The following is an 8,589-nucleotide window of genomic DNA, read 5'->3' as shown; positions in this document are numbered from 1 at the left end:
TATCTGATGGAATTGTGATCTTTCAGGAGATGGCATGTGGTAGCATTTCTTAAATAACCTGGATGCTCTATGGTTTATCAGTGATAATATTTTATAAATTATTGTATATGTTGTATAAGTGTATTTTAAAAGATCCAAGAGATTTCTTATATTCAGAATTGATGCATGAAAGTTTTGTGGGTTTTTTTTTTGTACATGGTAGTAAAATTGTTTTATAAAGTAGTTTTAAAATTCAGGTTCTAAATTTAGGGTAAGTTCATTGTGATATCTGACTACATTTGTTTTGGTTTAGAGAATCTCTTCATTGATAACAAACTCAGGTTTTTAATCAGACATGCTGTGGGAAACAAGCAGAAACTCAGGTACAAAGAATAAGCTTTAGTTTTACCATTTGAAGAAAAATGAAAATGTTCTTTATATATATATATGTGTGTGTGTGTATACACACACACATATAATTAACTGAGAAGTGGCATTAAAATGCTATTCCTAATTCCATGTTACTGTAATAGGAAAAATTATAGATGGATAGGATTGGACTTTTCCTGTAAGGTGTTTACTTGATAGCCCAGTGTGTTCTAAAAGGAGTTAATGAAAGAAGAGTGCTATCTACTTATCTTGAATGAACATCATGTAACTGTTCCCATCTCCCTAGCAGCCCTAGTCAGGCTTCTCTTCAGAAGACAGCCTGGCTGGACAATATTGTAGTTTACTGAGTTTAGGGGATAGTATTCTAGCCTCCTTAAACCCCGTGCTAGCCCAATATTAAACACATTATACGTTTTTCCTGTTTCATATTTTAGTGTGAATTTCTTGAACAGATAAAAGAATGTGAAGAAAGTATCTGGTAAAACAAATGTTTTAAGCTGTGAATGTAGTAAACCTTCAGTATACTTTATCTTAAAGGGAATCCTCAAATTGGAGGGTAAACATTCCAAAATGGAAGGAGAAAGAGAGAAAAGTGAGTATTTGGCCTTTGCTGTAAGCAAGTCATTTAGTCCCCTCTGAGCCTTTAGATCTCCATTTGGAAAGTTAGATTAAATCATTTATACTTACAGTCCTTTGAACCTCTAATTCCTAATAGTTTGGGGGAGAGTTAGTACTTGAGAATTGCTTATCTTTTATATGGGGGTCTCCCAAACTACAGCCCAATTTGGCAAGCAGCGTGGTTTTATATGGCTAGCACGCTAAAAATTATTTTTACAGTTTTGCATGGTTGTAGGGGGGGGAAAAGCAACAGACACCAGATGATGTAATTTGCAATACCTAAAATATTTATTATCTGGTCCATCACAAAAAATTTGCCAGCTGCTGTCGTGTATAACAGTAAAATAAAACCTGTTTCTCTTTGATGTACATCATATAATCAGATATTCTCCTAGGATAAAACTTCACACCTCTAAATTGAAAACAGTGAGAACAGGGATTTAGGTGGCAGTGCTCAGACCTCACCATTATAATGCATCAGCAGTGTGTCCTCATTGGGAGTTCTGGACGTTTGTTTTCTTTTAACCTTTGATTCACTCTGGAGTGCAGCTACCCTGCTGCCTTAAGACTTTCCCCTATCCAAGCCAATCATAACTTTTCATATCAGCTTTTAGAGTTTGATCCTCCATGTCACCCTTTGTCTGATTATTTATAATCTCAGATAGTTGTGATCGGTATGTAGTTTATATACAGGGGAGGGATCAACAAAGGCAAAGGCTGAGAACTGGGTATGTCCGAGAACTCTGGTTTCTATAAACAATTAGTTTCCTAATTACCCATCTTATAAGTTTCTCAACTATAAGTGTTAAATTCCTGCACTCAGGAATGTGATTTTATTTTCTGAAGCCTTGATACCATTCTAGAACAGTGATTGTTAACTGGTATCCCAACACACTAATATTCTCCCGTCTTTGGGAAAGTGTCTGTCACAAGTTAATTGTTACTCATACAAAGTGTTTGTATCTTTTCTTGTGATTAACTTCCTTTTTAAAAACAAATTAGTAAAAAAAATTGAGTATTAGCGTTCTGTGGCTTCACTTGCATAAGTATTCTTGTGATAAATATTCTTGTGTGGGGGAGCAAGTCGTGCAGTTGCCGCTGGCATGCGGGGGGCAGGTGCGATCGATGCCGTCTGACAGCCCATAGTGAGGACTAATACTGATGCACCACTAAGATGTGGAGTTTCTGTAATATTTCTTTATCCATTTTTGAAAAATTTGGTCAAAATAAGGGTTTACCCGTTGGAGTATGTCATTGGTTTCTCACGCCAGAAAAAGGCTTGAGAACTGATACTTCTAGCGTCTATCTAGAAGTCTGAGGTTTTTTCAGGTCTTACCTTGATGTTTCACATTATTTTAACAGTTTTTTAATATAGTTCAGATTTAAAAATACCTTTTTACTTTTATATACCAGTGAGTTCATTGAGCCATGTTACACTAGAAACTGTAAATAAATATATATTAGCTTGGTGCAAAAGTAATTGTGGTTTAAAAGTTTAAAAACAATTGCAGAAACCACAGTTACTTTTGCACCAACCTAATAAATAAACGCGGGAGTCAAATTCTCATGTCCAGAGCAAGCAACTGTAGCTCATCTTCATTATGCCGTTTGAATTGAGGAGAGCGCTTCCTTTCTAGTGATAGTTTTTCCTTTTTGGAACTCATGTTGCAGCGGCATGTTTTCTAAGTAATTGTGCTAAATTTTCATGAATGTTTATACTTGTCTTAAATTATAATTGTTGGTTGGTTAGTTGGTCCTCACACTTTGGATTCAATTCCAAAGATTTTGAAAGTTAAAGAGAGCAGCGTTAGATTATAGATGAACAGCGTCACTTTTAGAAGGGTTATATTTAGCTCTTTATACTTAGGAGGTGAATGCTTATTTTTAGGAGGTTGACAAATGAATAGTACTTTTTAACGTTTGTAGTTTTGTATCTTGTTCTTGAGGAAGGGGACGACTCAGTTTTTCTCCCAGAATTAGGCTAAGTGACGACACTATTATCATTTAAATTCTGTGATTGATACAGATATTATGTTATTCCCCCACTAGATTATATATTTTTTTGAAGCCAGTGTCTTTTCAATTTGCTTTATCTGTTTTGGTAAACCTAACACAGTTGGGAAAAAAGGCCAAGCTGACTTAGAGCAAAGTTTAAAATTAAGTGATTTTTGAAATATTGAATTAATTTCTGACTTAAACTACAGGTACAGGTGCACCTGCTTAAGGTGTCTATGTTTCTAAGGAAAATGCTTTTTATTACATACCTTTTGCAGTCTTTTATTGTTCATACCCTTAACTGAAAGCCTTTTCCTCAAATATCAATTTTTGGCTATGTGTGTTAAATTAATAAACTAAAGGTATAATTCAAATTAGTGATTTAAATTTCATTACAGATTGAAAATGTTTTAAGTGACTTAATTTTTTAAAAAATGTTATTAAATTTATTGGGGTGACATTGGTTAGTAAAATTATATAGGTTTCAAGTGTACAATTCTATAATACATCATATATATATTGCATTGTATGTTCACCACCCAGAGTCAGTTCTTCTTCCATCACCATATATTTGACCCCCTTTACCCTCTTATACTACTCTACCACCCCCCCTTAACCTCTGGTAACCACTAAACTGTTGTCTGTCTGTGATTTTTTGTTCGTTTGTCCTGTTCTTTTGTTGCTTTCAGTTTTATATCCCACATATGAGTGAAGTCATATGGTTCTCGACTTTTTGTGTCAGACTTATTTCATTTAGCATGCATGATAATCTCAAGGTCCACCCATGTTATCACAAATGGCATTGTTTCATCTTTTCTTATGGCTGAGTAATATTCCATTGTATATATACATGTATATATACACCACATCTTCTTTATTCTGTCATCTATTGAAGGACACTTTGGTTGTTTCCATGTCTTCACCATGAATAATACTGCGATGAACATAGGAGTACATACATCTTTATGGATAAATGTTTTCAGATTTTTGGGGTAGATATCCAGAAGAGGGATTGCTGGGTCATATGGTAATTCTATTCGTAATTTTTTGAGGAATCTCCATACTGTTTTCCATAGTGTCTGTACCAATTTACATTCCCACCAGCAGTATATGAGGGTTCCTTTTCCCCCACAACCTCTCCAACACTTGTTATTGTCTTCTTGATAATAGCCATCTAACAGGTATGAGGTGGTATCTCATTGTGGTTTTGATTTGCATTTCTCTAATAGTGAAGTTGAGCATCTTTTCATATATCTGTTGGCCATTTGTCTCTTTAGTGACTTAATTTTTAAAGCATGTCCGAATATGGGGCATATATAAAATAATCATGTGGCACTATTAATAACTAAGTTGCTATATGTCATATAATAAGATTGATTATAGCTAATATTTAGCTTGCCTCTTACAATTTTCAGACTGCTTTCAGCTTTACCAAACTTCATGTATGAAATGTTTCCCTTTTAATTGCTTCTCCCTATAATACTCATAAGAGCTGGGGCATTTAGGATAAACTACAACATTTTCAGGTATTTATGAATACCTGTATAAACTGAAAGTTTTTGATTTCCCCAATCCTCCAAGGACTGTTTATTTATTAATATATTTACTGTATTGATATTTTAACTGTTACTTTTAACAGTTGAGTTCAGTGAACATTTATTGAGGACTGCCTACTTCTAAGCACTGGTGGATAAAGAGTAAGACATGGCCTGTGCCCCCAAAAGGTTGAGGTTGGTGGTGGATTTTCATAAGATTTACTTCATCTGAGCAACACTGGGATTGAAAGAACATTTGAAAGCTGCTGTCTTGGAAATTTTTGAGGAAGTGTTTATAAAATAATTTTAAAATACCTGAGTCATGTCCATCTGTTTGACCAGGAGAAATTGATATAAAAAAAGTTTTTTTGTTTTAAAGAATGATTGTCTGATTTTATATGCTCTTTTTTAAAAAACCTCTGATAGTTTTTGTGTTTTATACATTTCTAACGTTTTACCTGAAGCATCCCTTTTAGTCTTTTGGAAAATGTCCTTCAAACTATAAAAATAAATTTTAATTGTAAAAGAAATCGATTATCTTTGTGCTAGCTAGCAACTCTTCATAAGGCTACAAGGTATGATAAACTACTTATTTTATTTTTTTACACACTCCAGAAAGTATTTTGTAATTATATAGTTGAGGATGGTGCCTTTTGATATGTATGAAGTTTATATTTTCAAGTAAGGATCTCTGTCTACTACTATCAGATTATAGTAGTGTTAAAAAAATCTTTTCATACATATTAAAGTATGTATGAAAAATCTAGAATGTTAATAAATATTTTTAATAACAATTGTCATGTGGCTTTTCAATATGTAAATTGTTTTTGAAGCAAACCAGAGAGAATTTATAAAATACATCTCTTTCCACACAAAAGCACTAATACTAAAATAATTGAAAGAAAGTAGATTAAATTCAGAATATGGAATTGAAAAGTTAAAGCATACATTTATTTTGAGAGTTGTGATAATACTGAGGTGAGCTAAATGGTGTTACTCTAAAATTATTGATGTCGGCATTGGATAATGTACTTTTTTATTACTGTAGTTACTAAATTTCCCATATGTAACAATCGCTGAAATTCAGTTGTTGTAACACAGTTCTTGATACCAACATCCAAATGAAATTGTTCCTTCTGGGCATGTGTTGTGATTACTCCCCTACATGGTGCCAGGCTCCATGGTCAGACTTCCAAGTCCATGTTCCTAGACAATGGATTGCAGGTGCAAGCCTCGGTTTTGTGAGGGATTCTCCATTTAAAAAACACATCATACAAAAAGCTTATGGATTGGAAATTTAAAGTAATAAAACAAACTGGTCTTTCACCACAGACGGTTTGAGAAGCACGGGTCTCGAACATTGCAGATTCCGTAATAGGTGCTCAATATTACATGTTGAACAAATGAATGAATAAAAAGGTGTCCTTGATGGGTAAAAAAAAAAAAGTCCTCATATTACAGTTCATGTATTAAGTGTGAGACAGTTTGTTTACTTGTTCAGTATTTATTATCTGTAATAAGGTGAAGGAAAATTGGGTTAGGATTCTTCACTTATTAACCATGTTATCTGCATGCCAGTCAGTCAGCCTTTCTCGGCCTTTAAAGTTGCCTCATTCAGGTTCAAATGAAACAGTGAATGTGAAAGTACTTTTTTGTAAAGCTGGGTTTGACAAAAGTGAGGTTTCATTGTTACCAACAAAACATTTTTTATTCTCTCAATTCTAGCATCACGACTCCTCTCCATAAAATATGAATTATGAAAAAACTAAATATTGGTTAGGAATGTATAACACAGGAAGAGAATATTGCCGTTAATGAAAAGCTGCTCTGACTAACCCCAGTCTGTCCTGGCTGGCTCTCTGAACATCTTCACGATGTCCACATTTACAACAATGTTAAGGAATCCTCAAAACCTTGAAATGCCTACTGAACTACCAGGCAGAAAACATGTTTGATATTGTTTTCACGTGTATTTTATAATATTTTAACTCTTCAAATAAAGTATTCAATATGGCCATATGGTACCTGCCCATTAACCTGACAATATCATTAACCAAATCTTCCTACTCTCCAGTAGGAAGCAAAAGTTAAAGTACTCTGGATGCCCACTTATATGGTGAGGTTTTCTCCAAAATTATTCATCAGAAAAGATGGAGTTGCTCTATATTTGGGTCTTTACAAAGTCACATTACAGAGCTCTCTCTTCATCACACACCTTGGACAGTAGAGAACTGCCTTGAGGAAATACTAGCATGGAAATGATTTCAATTAATGCTAGCTTTAAATGAGATCACCTAAAAGATTCCCTAGAAAAGATGACAAATTTAGTATGAATGTAATCACTTATTCTTCATAATCACTAGGATGGATATCAATTTTAAAAATCACCTTAAAAAAAATACTGTATGTGATTATGTTGTGGAAAGATCAAGAATAAATACCTGTAAATGCATTAGATGAACTATTATGCAAATGAATAATTCTCATAGACATCTTATGGACTGAATTGTGCCCCCCCACCAAATTCACATATTGAAGACTTTACCCCTAAAATGTGAGTATATGTGGAGATGGGGCCTTGGAAGAGGTTAAGGTTAATTAAGGTTAAATGTGATGATAAAGGTAGGGCTCTAATCCAATATGACTGGTGTCCTTATAAGAAAGGAAGACAAACCAGAGATATGTGCACTCAGAGAAAAAGGCTATGGGAGGACATAGCAAGAGGATGGCCAACCGAAAGCCAAGGAGAGAGGCCTCAGAAAAAGCCAAACCTACCGACACCTTGATCTTGGACTTCTAGCCTCCAGAACTATGAGAAAATAGATTTCTGTTGTTTTAAGCCACCCGATCTATGGTACTTTGCTATGGCGGCCCAAGCAGACTAATACAGCATCCTATATGCTGGTTCAAATGGTGGAGTTCTCAAACGAAGTAGATGGAAGTTCAGATGATATGCCTTGGAAACCTGCTAGATGACTCAGAATGGCCCTGGTCATGAAGAAGCCCCTGGCAAGGGTGTCTATGAAGACATCATGAAATTGTTTAAAAAAATAAGCATGAAGAAAATAATATTTTTAAAATAATTTTTTAATATTAAAAAATTAAAGTTAATGTTTATTTCTTCTATATCCCTTTAAGGTTATTTACTTGAGTGTCAGAAAACTTTCTTTTGATGAGCTTTTATTGGGGGAAATGGGAGATGGCCTTGTAATTAGGATTTGTACAAATGTGGTTTCTTTTTCTAGATGAGAATAAAGTATAGCCCTGCATATGAAGAAATATTTAGTATATGTGATCAGTCAGATTAACTTTGGAATGAAAATGATGTTATTACGTTATAGAATTCACTTTATTAAAGTGAGTTTCAAACAAATTCTGTTTGGATAAGTTTGATGGGGATTGATCCTATACATACCCATATATAGTATAAGGAACTATTTGTTTAAAGTAATATATCAAATTAAAACCCTCTCCTTTATCCCATGCCCTGACAATAGTGGCCGTTGTTTTCTGGTTCATAGAAAATGCTGGTCTTCACTGCATATAAATACAGATGTCCAGTCATTTCTTTTTTCTCTTCAGAAACCATGTATTTCTCATCCTAATGAGTTATAGGTAGTCCCCAATTATGCATTTTTTTGAAATGTTTATACAGGGAAAAAAATCAGTCTAAATTCCTCAGTAAAGATATCTCACTACTGAGAAAGGTCTTCACTTTGAACTAGGACATGCATCAAAGTAGCAATGATTATAAAACAGGAAACACTTAAACAAGTTTTCTAGTCTAGTTATCGCAATGACAAAACTGACAAAATGCATGCATATACCCTTATCTGCAAAGTTTCCTTACCAGGGGAATTCCTACCCAAATCAGAAGCAATTACACCAATCCAAAGACATTTTCTTGTGAAGAGGTGAAACCTCGTAAACTATATAAGATGTAAATAAATATAGGAATATTAGTATTGCCTTGTATTAAAATAAACAGGCAATACATCAAAAATAGGTAATAGGCCCTAAACTGAAGCATGAATTTTGGTCAAAGTGGGTATTTTTAGGTGCATGTATGTTC

Source organism: Rhinolophus hipposideros, assembly GCF_964194185.1.
Source record: "Rhinolophus hipposideros genome assembly, chromosome: 3".
In the NCBI taxonomy this organism is placed as follows: domain Eukaryota; kingdom Metazoa; phylum Chordata; class Mammalia; order Chiroptera; family Rhinolophidae; genus Rhinolophus; species Rhinolophus hipposideros.
This window is presented reverse-complemented; position numbering follows the sequence as displayed.